This window comes from Rosa chinensis, chromosome 5 (genome assembly GCF_002994745.2).
Source record: "Rosa chinensis cultivar Old Blush chromosome 5, RchiOBHm-V2, whole genome shotgun sequence".
Taxonomy (NCBI): domain Eukaryota; kingdom Viridiplantae; phylum Streptophyta; class Magnoliopsida; order Rosales; family Rosaceae; genus Rosa; species Rosa chinensis.
Window position 1 is genome coordinate 36191891 of NC_037092.1, and position 15646 is coordinate 36207536.

Sequence of the window (15646 nt, forward strand, 5' to 3'; positions counted from 1 at the left end):
ATTTGATGTTGACCGAGCGTTGACTCGACTCTTACGGGTCAAAGTTCGTTGTAGGTGACGAAACCTTTGTGTTGGCTTCCCACATACGGCGCCAATGTTAATGTTTGAGACCGAGGGGTCCAATTAATGTAAAGAATGAGAGAGAGAGAGAGACACACACACACACACATACACACAAAAGAAGTATAGTGGTTCGTCTGCCGCCTAAGAGGGAGACTACATCTACTTGAAAGCTTAACTAGTGTATTTAGGCCTTGCGATCCAAAAAGATTACAAGAGATGTCATGGGATGTTGAGTAAGTAGGAAGGAGTCTCCTTTTATAGGGGAAGGAGGCTCCTTCTTTTACATGTTTTCCAATGTGGGATGCTAAAACCACTATTCTAGTGTAGAAAGACCTATTATGGAGGTAACTTGGCAAGGTCGGGAAGGTGGCTTCCCGGTGAGGTATTGGACGTTTCTGACTACCATGGAGTAGCTTGAACATCGGGCTACGGGATGCATGTCGCGGTTGGGTCACACTACTACTTGTGGGCCCCCCCAAGAGGGTGTTTCTACAAAGGTGTTGGTGGCGGTGTTCCAGAAACAAAGGAAGGCGGCTAGTAGTGAACTATTTCCACCGCGCAGAAATTGAAAGCATAGATCAATGGAGTGGGTAATACCTACCGCGTTCCAGCGAGCCAGATCTCGCGATCGTCCCTCGCGATACCAGGAGAGCTTAGCCGCGGTGATGGTAGTGGGCCAGTACCCTATTTTGGCTATGTGTGGATTTGCGCCCCAGCTTGTGAAATCTCCAGGGGTCCTTCGGAGCACCGGAATGGGCCGACGGATAGGTAGGCCGTAGAGGGCGAAACGTCGTCCAAAATGGAATCTCGCTGCACTAGGCCCAGTCCGACATGGTGGTTTGGAAGTCTGAGAAGCAGAGGTCTCTGAACATTGGTATGGATGAAACAGCGGGCACCGATGCTGGTTCCCCATGTAGGAGCGGCCTTCTTGTTGAGTTCCTCCTCCTGATCGATGATCATCTTCTTAAGGGGAGCCATTTCTGTGTTTCTATGAGGAGTATGTAGTTTCTAGGTTTAAGAGATTGCAAGGGTTTCTGATGTGATAGGTTTGAAGTGGCTGCGGGTTTAAATAAGAGATTTTGTGAGGGAAACGATACAACGAAAAGACGTTTTGCCAATCGAATGGACGCGACCTTCATTTATGACCTCGTTTCGGTCATCAAGCGTGTCGTTTAAGTCCCCTTCAATTAGTTACGTTTTCGTGGGCCTGATCTCGGGGCCTGGGGGGCAATGTTTGAGCCCAAAAGTATTTTTGGCAAGATCCCTTTAGGGGATTTAGCATAGCGGACCGATACTTGTGGCCTAAAAATAGGCCTATATGGGTTTGGGTCACAGCTTCACCCATTCCAAGATCCATAAGGAAAATGAGCCCTTATTGGAATCAAGTAGCGGAGATTGAATAGGAAACTTCAATCAATAATCCTTCTATGGCAAGGAACAGTTGAAACCATAGAGTATAAATACCAGGTTTCAAGGACGAAAAAAGAACAACTCTTCAATCAATCAATCTCAACGATTATCAAAGCCTCCCCGGAGCAAACCTACCTGCAACCTAGTTGCGAACCAGCGAAGCAAGGATAAAGCCCTCGCAATCCAGCGAAGCTAAAGTCACACTTTAGCAAACCCTGTGCTTTCTCCCAACTTCCTAGTGATTGCTCTGCTTAGTCTACAACACTAAGTATCGATTCAGTGAACGCAAGAGATCACAACCAAAGCCCTTATCCATAAGGCAAGAAGTCATTTTTTGGAAGGCAGAGAAAAGAACCTTGTAACGAGGTTGGTGTTCTCCTTATCCACAATGCTCGAGAAGAAGTCAGGTCAAGGGATTATTCGACGACTGCACCCCACGGTGCTAGCATGCCTGTGCACATGCTCAAAAGAGACTATTTGTAACCAGACTGGTTTTGGAGCCAAACACTGTCTTCTAGACATTTTTACATTTTCAGAACTAAAACCTTATTAGAAAATGACAGTCTGTTGACCGTAGTCTATGGGTCTTCGTTGTAGTAATGATTTTAGACCTTCTATGTACTTAACGGCTAGGTGAAGAAAGGACGTACTTTTTTCTTTGGGTTGAATTAGAAAAGTTATGGTTTTGTTTTATCTTTTTGGTCTGGACAAAGCGAGTAGAGACTTTCACATATGGGGGATGTTTCCTTTACAGAGAATTATAGAACTCGCACATTATCTTGTTATTGTTCATTTTGTTTGTGTTCATATTACGTAAACTAAAAAATTTCTGAGCCTCAAATGATATTTCACATTATGTTGTTTTCCTATATTTTTCCTTCAATTCCTCAAAGTAACCAAGCATGCAAACACCAAAAAACATTGCTTTCTATTCTTCCTTCTAATTTCTTACTGAAAATGAAACATAGTGTACATTCATGGATTGGGTTCCTGGTTAATGTAGTATCACATATCCCCCATATTACGTAAACTCAAAAATTTCTGAGCCTCAAATGATATTTCACATTAGGTTGTTTTCCTTTTTTTTTTCCTATATTTTTCCTTCAATTCCTCAAAGTAACCAAGCATGCAAACACTTTCTATTCTTCCTTCTAATTTCTTACTGAAAATGAAACAGTGTACATTCATGGATTGGGTTCCTGGTTAATGTAGTATCACATATCCCCCTATGACTTCTAGTCTGCAGATATATTGTTCACTTTGATGAAGAGTGGTGAACAGTAAAAGTTTTTTGGATATAAGCAACCGGTTGCTTCATTTTGAGCATTGAACATGTCAAGAATGTACATTGAATAATGGCTATAATGATGATCATTTCAATTTAAGGCTTCAAACCAGAGGGAAAAAAGCAAAGAAGAATATAGTTCTCCCTATTTTGTTAAGGTTTTGGTCAACTGGCTCCCAATGTCTATTTTTAGTTGTAAGAGGCAAAAAAAAAAAAGAAAAAAAAAGGTAGAAATATTGCAATATATCATAGGCATCCGTTTGGTTAGTTTTCCCCAAATGCCTCTGACAACTCAAGTTTTGATGTATGCTTAAAAGTTCCTTTTATGAGTTTATCTAACATATGTTGATATATCTCTATAATTGATTATCAACATTGTTGATCTATGAAACCTTAATTGAGTTCATCTCTGTGTACTGTAAAGAAACTTACCTTATCCTTATTATTGTTTCTTTACAGGGTAGTAAGGAGCTATGCCTTCATGGGAGGAGCTCAAGATCTTTGGATTTCGGTTGGACCCCTGGTGCTTTGGGTATGAAGAAGTTTGGGGAAGAAGTTTAGAGACCAAAGGCCAAGGTAACTCCTGCAAAGGTGGATCTTGTGGTAGCAAGAATAGATTTGGACGGCAAGGATATTGTACTTACATGAGCATTGCCAAGCATAATTAGCTAAGCTCACACTACCGCCAGTAGTACCAATAACCATCAACAGTGTGACCTACAGAAACACCGCCAAGCAGGCTACCGCCTGAACCCCGGCTCACCCCCAGAGCGTCGTTGATGCGCCGCCATGTGTCAAGCCAAAATAGCATCAGAATCTCCTAAAGCTGGGAACCTAAAGCATATCAGTCTCACATCGAAACATGGAAGAGGTCAGCCTCTTCTCCACCTATAAAAGGTCCATTCCTCTCTCCTTATTAATTACGCATTAACTACTTGTCTACTGTTATTCTGTCAACATAAATACATTGACTAACTTAGGCATCGGAGAAGTGAAGATCGCCCAGCGCGGTCTCCCTTTGACGCCCTTTGTATTTCATTTGACAGGTAGCGGAAGTCACCAGATCATCTGGGTAGCGGTCCGCCCCTCGTACCAACGTTAGTAAAGATTAGGCCATCGCCCAATCTTAAACATTAACATTGGCGCCGTTTCTAGGAACCCTTGAACAAAAGGTCATCCCATCACAATCACCATGACTAGCGGTAGCAGGGAAAACGCGCCAACCACCCTAAGGAAGTTTGCAACATCCACTATGAGAGTTCCGCTCAACTCCCAAGATCTGGCTGGGAACCCATCACCTTCTCGGAAGAGGAAGAGCGCGGAGTACATCTGCCCCATGACGATCCATTCTTGATCGACGCCTTACTTGAAAAATTATCAGTGGGAAGAGTCCTAGCTGATAGCGGATCCGCTGTAAATGTCATCTTTAGTGGCTGCTATAACCAGCTCCAGCGGAACAGAAAATTGCTCCAGGATCACGAGCCGTTGCTCAGCTTCTTTGGTGACGTCACGCAACCGTTGGGTTCTGACTACATGCGACTAGTTATCGGCGCTATTCCGTGTACGGCGGAGATTCATACGGAGTTCATCGTGGTTGATTGCTTAAGTTCATATAACGCCATCATCGGTCGACCGACACTTAACAAGCTCAAGTGCATCATGGCCGGGTACATGTACTTCTCATGAAGTTCCCCACACCCAACGAGACAGGATGTGTGAAAGGAAGCCAACAGCTGGCACGAGAATGTTACTCAACAACTAACAAGCTCAAGTGCATCATAGGCAGGTACATGTGCTTCTCATGAAGTTCCCCACACCCAACGAGACAGGATGTGTGAAAGGAAGGCAACAGCTGGCACGAGAATGTTACTCAACAACTATAGCATGGTCGACACGCCGCCATGAAATCCTAACGGTAGGAAATCATACGCCACCGGCCAACATCTTTGAGGATCCCAGGGATGGCGAGGAGAAATACATAAGAAAGGAGCCTGTAGACCCAGAAACATCTTTGAGGGTTATCAGCATCTCCGCCGACCATAAAGAGCGGACAGTTCGAATCGGCACTCAGCTAGCCCCACATATAGCGGTAGAGCTCACTCAATTTCTCCGTGACAACGCCACCGTCTTTGCATGGTCCTACTCTGATATGCCCGGCATCTCCCCTAAGATCATCATACACAAGTTGAGCATCAAACCATCCTTCTACCCTGTGAAGCAGCGGCGGAGGGCCTTCGATGAAGAAAGATATCGCGCTATAGGGGAAGAGGTCGCCAAACTCCAAAGCATCAGATTTATCCTCCAGGTCAATTATCCTTGGTGGATTTCCAACCTGGTCATGGTCAAGAAGCCTAGCAGAAAGTGGCGGATGTGTGTAGACTTCAAGGCCCTCAACAAGGCATACCTAAAGGATAGCTTCCCGCTAACCCGCATCGACTAACTGGTCGACGCCATAGCGAGACATGAGTTGCTCAGCATGATGGACACTTTCTCCGAATATAATCAGATTAGGATGCACCCCGGTGAACAGGAACACACCACCTTCACCACCGACAAGGGCCTATACTGTTATAATGTCATGCCCTTCGGTTTGAAGAATGCCGGTGCAATCTATCAGCGGTTGATGAATGCCATGTTCGCTGAACAACTTGGCAAAATCAGAGGTCTACGTGGACGACATGTTGGTCAAAAGCATAAAAGCCAGCGAACACGTGGCAAACCTATGCATCATATTCGCCATTCTTTTGGCTTATGGTATGCGCCTCAACCCGGAAAAATGTTTCTTCGGTGTCACCACTAGCAAGTTTCTAGGCTACATCGTCAGTGAACAGGACATTGAAGCCAACCCTAACAAGGTGCAAACCATCCTCAACATGAAGGCTCCTGGATGGATGGTGCACGTTCAGAGCCTACAGGGAAAGTTGACTACCCTTTCTCGGTTTATATCCAGACTCACCGACAAATGCCTCCCATTTTTCAAGCTGTTGAAAAGAACCCACAAGAAGGTAATCGATTGGACCCCCGATTGTGAGGCGGCATTCTAGGGCTTGAAAGAATACCTGGCAGCAGTTCCACTTCATTCCATTCCTATTCAGGGTGAAGTACTATACATATACTAGGAGGTATCACCAATAGCGTTAAGCTGCACCATTGTAAGACGAGAGAACCATGCGGAGCTCCCAGTCTTCTACGCCGACAGAGGCATGAATGGGGCAGAAACAAGGTATCCCTCACTAGAGCAACTCGCTCTCACACTCATCGTCTCCGCCAATACTTCCAAGCCCACCCAATTCAAGTCCTAACAAATCAACCGGTGAAGCAGGTAATGCAAATTCCTGAACATTATGGCCGCCTCAGCAAGTGGGCCATCAAGCTCAGTGAGTTCGACATTGGCTACAAGCCAAGGACTGCCATGAAAGGCCAGGCAGTAGCAGACTTCATTGTTGAGCTCACCGAGCGGCAAGATGAACCTAACTCAAGGGCTGAGGCCAACAGAGAAATGATAACCGCTGAGGAACCAGCCCCCCAGCAGCAATCAGACTGGAACCTCCACGTAGACAGCTCTACTTGCGCCGAGGCTTGCGGTGTTTGAGTCATCTTAACAGGACCAAGAGGGTTAAACGTGGAATACGCGCTAAAATTCAATTTCAAAGCCTCAAACAACATGGCGGAGTATGAAGCACTCATTGTCGGCTTACTCCTTGCCATTGATTCAGGGGTCAACAGTGTCAACATATTCAGCGACTCCCAGCTAGTCGTCAACCAGGTCAATGACTTCTTTCAGGCCAAAGACCAACAACTGGCGGCATACCTGGGGTACGTCAAGACACTCCTCAAAAAATTCAAATTTCACACCATCACATAGATCCCCTCGGAAAAGAACGCCAAGGCTGACTCACTAGCAAGATTGGCAACCGCCCAACCACACCAAAGTCCGGCGGACACAAGGGTGGAGTGTCTTGATAGGCCAAGCATCACCAAAACCCTGGCGGAGATTTTCAACATTGAAGTCAATCCCAGCTAGATGGACGAAATCATTGAGTACAAGCGCAATGGCACACTTCCAGCGGATATGGTCGAAGCGCGGCAACTCAAGCGGAAGGCAGTCCACTACAACATCCATAATGGCAAGCTTTACCGCCAAGGATTCACCCATACCAACCTTTGGTGTCTGACCCCAAAATAGGGGAAGGTTGTCCTTGCCATGATACACGCTAGGGAATACAGAAACCACTCTGGCGCCAGATCTCTGGCCAATTGCACAATGCGACAAGGCTACTTTTGGCTCACACTCGGAGACGACACCCGGAAGGTTTCCAGGTCTTACCATAAGTGTCAACAATATGTTGATCTTCCCCACGCCTCGGCGAAACCCCTCTCCATCATCATTGGTCCATGGATTCACTCCACATGGGGCCTGGACCTACTTGGTAAATTCTCAACCGCTAAGGGCCAGTTCAAATATATCATTGTCGCCATCGACTACAATAGTAAATGGATAAAGGTGGAACCGCTGACGGCAATAACTATAGCCAAGGTAACTCAATTCCTCTAGAAGAACATCTACTGCCGCTATGGTGTCCCTTACACAATCATCACAGATAACGGCACACAGTTCAACAACAAGGAACTCATATCCTTTACCGCCAACTTGGGCACCAAGATGAGCTTTGCATTTGTCGCTCATCCTCAAACCAACGGCCAAGTCGAAGCACAAACAAGATAATCAAGAAGCTACTAAAAAAGAAGCTCGACGACGCCAAGAATTTATGGGTGGAGAAGCTCCCTGAGGTACTCTCGGCCATCAGGACTACCCCAACATCCGCCATTAGTGAAACACCATTCTGCATGATGTTCGGAACTGAGGCCGTCCTACCCATCGAGGTCACCCAACCTACCGCTAGGGTCGAGGGATACCGCTCCAAGACCAATGGTGAGGCTATCAGGCTCGATAAGGATCTCCTAGAGGAGAAACGCCACAAGGCTCATTTGCACAACTTGCAAAACAAACAACGGGTATCAAATTTCTACAACGCCAGGGTCAAAGCCTGGAACTACCAACTGGGGGACTGGGTCATGAAGAAAGTCATTCCACTGCCAACAGCACTTCGCCCAACTTGGGAAGGACCATACAAAATAGTAGAGGTCGTCAGCCCTGACACCTTCTACTTAATGCACGAGGATGGCGTCACAACGACCGACCCTTAGAACACCAAGCACCTTCGGTATTATTACAAATAGTCATGCCGCTACCTAAGAGCAACTTGACTTAGCTAAATTTTTGTTCAATATTTAGCTAAGGGAAGCTACCCAACTGGTACAACCCCGCTTTTGTAAACACTGATCTCTCAGCTATCAATGAAACGAGGAATTATTCAAACCATTGTCACCAAGTCCATCACAAGTCAATTGGCAACATTAATAATGTTCAGCAGACCACATCCGCTACATCATGCACTTGGAACCATTTTAATTCCTTTAATGATTCATTGATTAGCAAAAGCACTTCAAAACATTGGCGGTATACCAACAGTCAGACAACAAAATCATCCAAAACCTCAAAGGATAGAAATACTTCTATGTATATCTAGGGTCGAGACTCCCCGCCCAAAAATACTGTGGTTGACAGGGCCTGCCCCGGATTTCACCCCGAAATCCGGAGTGGCCCTGCGGGGCCCACCTTAGTGATAACTCTACCAAGAACTGGTCGAGTCACCCCTAAAGTGGACTACCCAAACAGTAACCCATAATAGATCAGAGCCAAACAAAGAAGTGCGGAAGCTATTCGTCAACTATGCCTCGAACCACGTACGCACGACCTCAACTAATAACGCCTGGAAACTAGGCATTAGAAACCGAAAGGCCCAGGGGAAAGTAGATGAAAAACGTTAGCGTGAGTGGACAAAAATAAACAAATTAACAAGAAAAAGATTTCATACTTTCCCACATTTATTTCTTAAAAAAAAATTCCCGATGCATGCAACATTTATAAAACGTATGTCTTTAAAACTCGGAGTCTTGTGAAAACATACCAATCCCCGCTGGCTAAAAGAATCGGACTAGCCCCGCTAGTCAAGTAACAAATAGTAGAATATGGGGAAGGGACGTCACCATACGGGTAAAGGAGCCCCTTAGGCTCAACCTACCCTCGACTACCACTCACACATAGATTGTGTGAGGAGGAGAACTAATAACCTCGACTGCCACCCACGTGAGGAGGAGAATAAATCACCTCGACTGCCACTCACAAACACAAAGTAAGTGAGGAGGAGAATAAGCTACCTCAACTGCCACTCACAAACGCAAAGTAAGTGAGGAGGAGACCTAATCGAATGACCCGAGTATGGTGAGGAAAATCATTCAAAATCCAGAAAATCCGAAAGGCTTTCCCAATATCTCACGAGAAAACAAATAAATATTCCAATGACGTGACCCCGCACGCCAAATACTCTGAAATTCAGAACCAACCCGGAAATTAGTACGAGCCCAAATTCCTTCGGAAAAATCTCACTTCCAATAATATTCCAGAATATCTCTAACTTGACTACTAAATATAATATGTAATCCAAAAATCATCTCGGTAAAATAAGTCGTCGAAAAATCTCGTAAATCATATTTCCAAATAATAATCATATATTCCAAAACCAATTCCGAAAGTCATACCGAAATAAATCATAATTAAATTCCAAAAATCAATTCATATGCTCGGAAAGTAATAGGTTAATTAAATAGAACGTACTTTAGTAAATGCATGCATCACTTATTTAAAAAAAACAAAAGTCCACTCACAGTACTATTGGGCGACCACGCAAACGAGTTCCTTCATCGAGCAATAGCTCGGTACGTCGTCCTGTACACAATTATGTTTCCGTAAACGGCAATCCGATAAAATAAATACGAACCTAAACAAAACTCGAAAATCCCTATCTCCATTACTTCTCAAATTCCACCCAAATCTCTTCCACAACACTACTTCCTCAATTTACATATTCCACAATGAAAACGAGGGAAATCCGACGGCCGGATTTCCCACAATTCCATCACAAAACTCCAAACTTCGGAAATTCACAAACAATTCCAAACTCCTCCGAAATTCACCAAACTTCACATACAAGCTCTACAACAATATACAATTTAATGGGCTAAAAGCTGAAATTAAAACACTGCCATATAAGCCTCCACGCGCCACCAACAGTGGCAGCGCGTGGGCCCCACGCGCCGGCGGCCACCACCTCCGATGGCCACCAAACTCCGGCACTAGCATCTACACAACAAGCCCAACCAACTTCCCAACTACAACATCATCCAATTTTACCTCGAAGTGGCCGAATCAAGCTGGTGAAGGAAAGCCCCGAAGCTCCAAGAACCCTAGAAATGAAAAATTGTCAATTCGACTTCTACAATACAAATTGGAATGAACCACCTTAGGGGAAATGATCACCATCAAAAACCGAACCTTCGATGCTAACCTGGTGGCCGGAATGGCCGGAAATCGGCGAAACCCCAAAACTGCAACCGGAGCAAACCTTGCTTCGATCCGAGCTTTTCCAGCCAAATCGTCGAAAACTAAGGGCACCGGCGTGACCAGGGGGAGGAGGCGACCCTGTGGTGGCCGGCTTTCTGCCGGGTGATGGCCGAAAGGCGGCCAATCGAAGGGAAGAAGAAGAATCCGAAAGGGAAAGAAGAGAGGTCGGGGGAGAGGATAGAGAAGGTAGATTTCCGGAAATGGAAATCTACCACAGTAACTTTCTATATATATAGAAAGTTACCATGAACAGTAACATTCACATTTTCGCTTATAACTTTCGTATACGAGCTCCGATTTTTACGTACCACATATGCACGCGCTCGGTTTAACGTTCTCTACAACTTTCATGAAGAACATTTTCTCAAATTTTGACCCGAACAAAAAGTCAACTTTTAGGGCCACTAAAAGTATCGAAACAAAGTAAAAAGTGAAAGTAATTGTCGTTTACCGTCCAAATGACTAGTAAACTGGTAAATTGAGGTACGGGACGTTACAGTGGTACATACAGCAAAAAAAAAAAAAAAACAGGATCAGCGGCAGTCTTTAGGGATTGTCCTGAGCGACGTTAACACTTTCACGCACAGTGGACGGCGAAAGAGCCAAGCGGCTTGTCTGGTCAGACCCTCGAGCGGTCGGACTCGACGTCTCAATGGTGCCATCCGCTCAGGTGTGCGCCGCCAAGACGTTGGCTCGGGAGACCTCATACTGGGTAGGCACTGGAGTCCGCTGACAGTCTCCTGCCAGGCCATGCCCACTCTCTCCGCTACCGGAACGTGCCCCACCTCCCTGATTAGCGGTAAGTCCTCCCGCCTGTGCTAGAGGTTGCCTCAGCGAGCTAGCGGGTTGAGATGCCTTGACCCAATTGATGGCACCCTTCTGCTTCAGCAGGTCCAGATTGGCAGCGGCACCAGCCTTCGCTGCATCAGTCATTGCTTGTTTGTACTCCGCTGACTGCTTGAACGCCTCTACAGCGACAGTCTCCGCGCGGCTTCTCTCAGCTTCTAGTCGGGCAACCTCATCCTCCAGCTTCTTCACCTCCGTCGACTTGGCGGCAGAATCCTGCTTAAGGATTTCAACCTTCTTGGCCTTTGCCGCCAGTTGATCCTTCAACAAGGATATGTCTCGCTCTAGCCGAGATACATGATCATTCCACTCGAGGTCCCGCGTAACTGCGACATTCAGTTTACCGCGGGCGTCCATCGCGTCGCACTCAGCCTTGGTCAGGCGCCGCTGAACGTCTACCAGCTTGTCCCTGACCTCCTGCAGCTCCCTCTTAAGACCCTTGATCTCTTCCCTCAGTTGCTGCTCAATCCGGGGTTGGGTGGATGCCGCCTGGAACAGCTCGTGCAGCCCGACGGATAGATGTCCGAAGGCCGAGCTGAATGGGGATTATTGAATGACCGTCGGACAAGCAGTCCCATCCAGCCCGCCAAACCCTAGTCACTCACAGAGATGGAACAGAAACTCTCGTTCGGGATCGGTCAGGAACTCCGCGTAGGTAACGAATGAGTCAAGACCGCCCTGCGGTACCTCCCCAGCCACGGCCACAGTCGTCGACTGTGCAACGTGCTTAACTTTCTTCTGCTAGCGGGTCCCAACAGTTTCCGCGTCGGCAACATCTTCCTCCTCCTCGGCGTCATTCTACCGCCGCTTCCGTTGCAAAACCACTCGTGTGGCCACAGCAGCAACAGGCCTCGGGGCAGCCTGTGGCTCCAGCCCCGCAACAGTAATTGGCTCCTTGGTGGCCGCCACCCTCTCTTTCTGTGGCCCGGGCCGGTTGGCAAGCACTCTCTCTCTCGGCTGCACTAGGGCAATAGGGGCCTTGCTCCCGCTGGTGACCCCGTGATTAACGCCAGTACCCGCTTGAACCACTGGCAGACCGTAGAGGCCGAGATGCGAGTCGTGAGGCATCGGCAACACCACCGGAGCTTCAGACTGACTCACTGCCAATGTCTGCGGGTTAACTGTCATTTATTGCTCTGCCAGTCCAGTGGCGTACATGCTCTCCAGAAAGTTATCTATCTCCGCATGATCCATGGCTTTAGCAAAAGCGTCGCAGCTCTCTTTGTTACCCGGCGGAGAATCTATACAAAAACGACAAGTTAGCCTAATGCAAACTAGGCTAAGATAGCTCAGTGGCAGTTACTTACCAAGGGCGCGGGTCAACACTTGGTCAACCAATAACTCCCAACCTGTGAGAAGGCGCAAGTCAAGCAGATTACGATTCTGCCAACAGCCTCTAATCCTGACCACACAGCACTCTTCCTCGCGCGTCAAGGTATAGCGCAAGCCCGCTGCACAAAAAAAAAAAACAATAATTACAACAAGTACAAAGATGTCAGGCAAAAACGGCAACTTCGATCGGCGGAGGCTGGCAACAACCTCGGATGGGTTGGAACTCCGACTTAATCTGGAACGTCGGCGCCTCCTCATTTGAACCTGGTTGGTACTCCCATCCCATCATAGCAACACAGAAGACCCCCCACCAGTAGGACATGGAATCCCTTAGGTTCTTGTTTAGCTTGGGCGCTCCCTGACGGCGACTCAAGTTCACTTGCCCACTGCAACCTTGACGCTTCACGTACACCAACTCATAGAAGTACAGCACCTCCTCCACGGTCAGACCCTCGCAGCCATACAAGCGCCATAAGGAGTTGATCGCCATCATCAACTGCCACATATTGGGGCAAATCTGCCCAAAGGAGACTTCAAACTCGCACACCAAGATTTAGAGGTTGGGAAGTAGCGGCAAGGTGACACCTTGGCAGAAGATGGCCTCTTGAATTGCAATATACCCTGCCGGCAAAAAGGAAGCCTTCTCATCAACATTTGGCGGGCGCAACTTCACCACTCCGGGCAGGCGGAACACCCTCTTCAGACGGTTGACGGTCGCTACAGTCATCATCCCTCCTGCCTCGTCAACGGTGGTACCGTCATGCAGACTCCATCTCTTCATCTCCCTCCTCTTCCTCGCCAGCAGAACCGCTAGTGGCTCTATTACTCATTAGCCTCTTCTCGCAGCTATTATAAGCGTCGGCATCCTCCCTTGCCCTAGAACTCTCTGGTCGTCCACCTCCAACCATGGCTATGTCCTAGGGTATGGTTTGTAAAGGTTCGATGTCTAGCAGTTCCGATAGTAAGGTTCCTGCAGGAGCAGACGAACGCAACAACGAATAAATAAGTACCTTATTCGCCACGCTGAGTAACACGTCAGACCCGGAATCCTCACTGCTCGAAATCTCTATGACGCTAGCCATCACAAACCCTAAAACCCAAAACCAATCAGTCTACACCAGATCTAGGTTATCCCCATGTCAATTTTCATTCAAGAACACCAAGAACATCTACCCAGAAAACACCAAAATAAAATCACAGCGCACAAATACCCAAAATCCAGATTCGACCATCTAGCTAATCAATAAACTCCAAACCCCTGGCAAACACCTACACCCATTCCAGAACCTATTCTGGACCCTCAAACACATCAGGGAATACCAGAGCTCAATTAAAAAAAAAAAAGCGAAAACTGGAACGACAACCCAAGAAAACAGGTATAGGTCTAGGTTACCAACGTCAAAGATAGAAACACTGTTACGTCTGGAAGTACTCGCCTTCGCTTCAAGAAGCCTTCGTCCTCCAAAGATCGACAACCTCATGAATTACAAAATCCTCTTCTCGGATCACATATCAAAGCTTGAAGGAGACGATAACAGTTCAAAGTGAGAAAATGTTGAACCACTCGGGTTTCCCTCTTTTTTATGTCAACATCAAACGAATCTCGGCCATCCACTAAAAAACGACATCGCACGACAACCATACACGTTCCCCACATTTACACTTACTCTCCGGATTAACCGAGGAATCAATAATTACTCGCATTAATGGCGAACAGACGGGCGTGCTGAAGAATCACGTTTCCAGACACTAACCCAATACATGGCGGCCATGTGTCGAATAGTATCATACGAAGCATCCAGCCGAAGTAATCATCAATGAAAAGGCCTAACACACCAATCGTCGTGATAGTCTCCGCTACGCGCAACTCCACTAGCGGAATTTGGCCCTTGTCGCCTCCAACCGGCGAAGTCTCCGCTAGCAGAACTTCTCCCCTAATCGTCCTCCAAGAAAGTCTCAGCTACGGGCAACTCCGCTAGCAGAACTTCTCCCCTATTGTCCTCCAAGCGACAGTCTTTGCTACGCGCAACTCTACTAGCGGAACTTCGCCCTTGTCATTCTCCAAACGACAGTATCGGCTACACGCAACTCCCTAAAGGAACCTCGGCACCGCCAAGCTTTCATGTTCTTGCCTCAGTGGCACCCCGAGTTTTCATGCTTTTGCCTCCCCGGCAACACCCAAACTTATCGCTCTCTGTCAGCAGAGGAATGTCCGCTAACTGCGCTTCCCGAGGCAACGCCTCATTGTGACAATGACCGCCATGCAAAGTTGCAGTCAAAGTGTTCTTCCGGGACAAGGGAACATGTCAACAATCTTCGACGGCCATGATCAGGTGCATTGACCCCCGATACTAGGGTATCAAAGATTGTACTCGGTACCCAACACCCTCTGCTCATCGCAACTTCCCCTCAATAAACAATTTACCGGCCAAACAGAAGTCTATCTTCACCGGGGAGTAGGGGACTCCCTGAGGGGTCCACCCGAAATAGTATAAAGCATTTGCTCAGTAAATCCATGGTTGACAACTCACTGACACTAATCATGCTTTTGCAAGTCTAGCGGAGGCAACACTTCAATCCGCTAGGCAACTCCCCAACCAAGATTTTCCCTCCTTGACTGGGGACTTGGGGGACTTGTACTTACATGAGCATTGCCAAGCATAATTAGCTATAAGGAGCTATGCTCACACTACCGCCAGCGGTACCAATAACCATATCAGTCCTACATCGAAAACATAGAAGAGGTCAGCCTCTTCTCCACCTATAAAAGGTTCATTCCTCTCACCTCATTAATTACGCATTAACTACTTGTGTACTGTTATTCTGCCGACATAAATACATTGACTAACTTAGGCATCGGAGAAGTGAAGACCACCCGGCGCTGTCTCCCTTTGACGCCCTTTGTATTTAATTTGACAGGTAGCGGAAGTCACCAGATCATCTGGGTAGCGGTCCGCCCCTCGAACCAGCGTTAGTAAAGATTAGGCCACCGCCCAATATTAAACATTAACATATATGGACAATGAACTAGGCTACCTGAGGAGTTGGCCTTTATTCACATGCTGAAGATTGCAATCAGTGTTTTAGTTGTTCTAAAAATGTAATTGTTTATGTATATGCATGGGAAAGTTTGTGTTCTTCATAGATCAGTTAGAAATTATCAGCTAGATAGATATACATTGGCG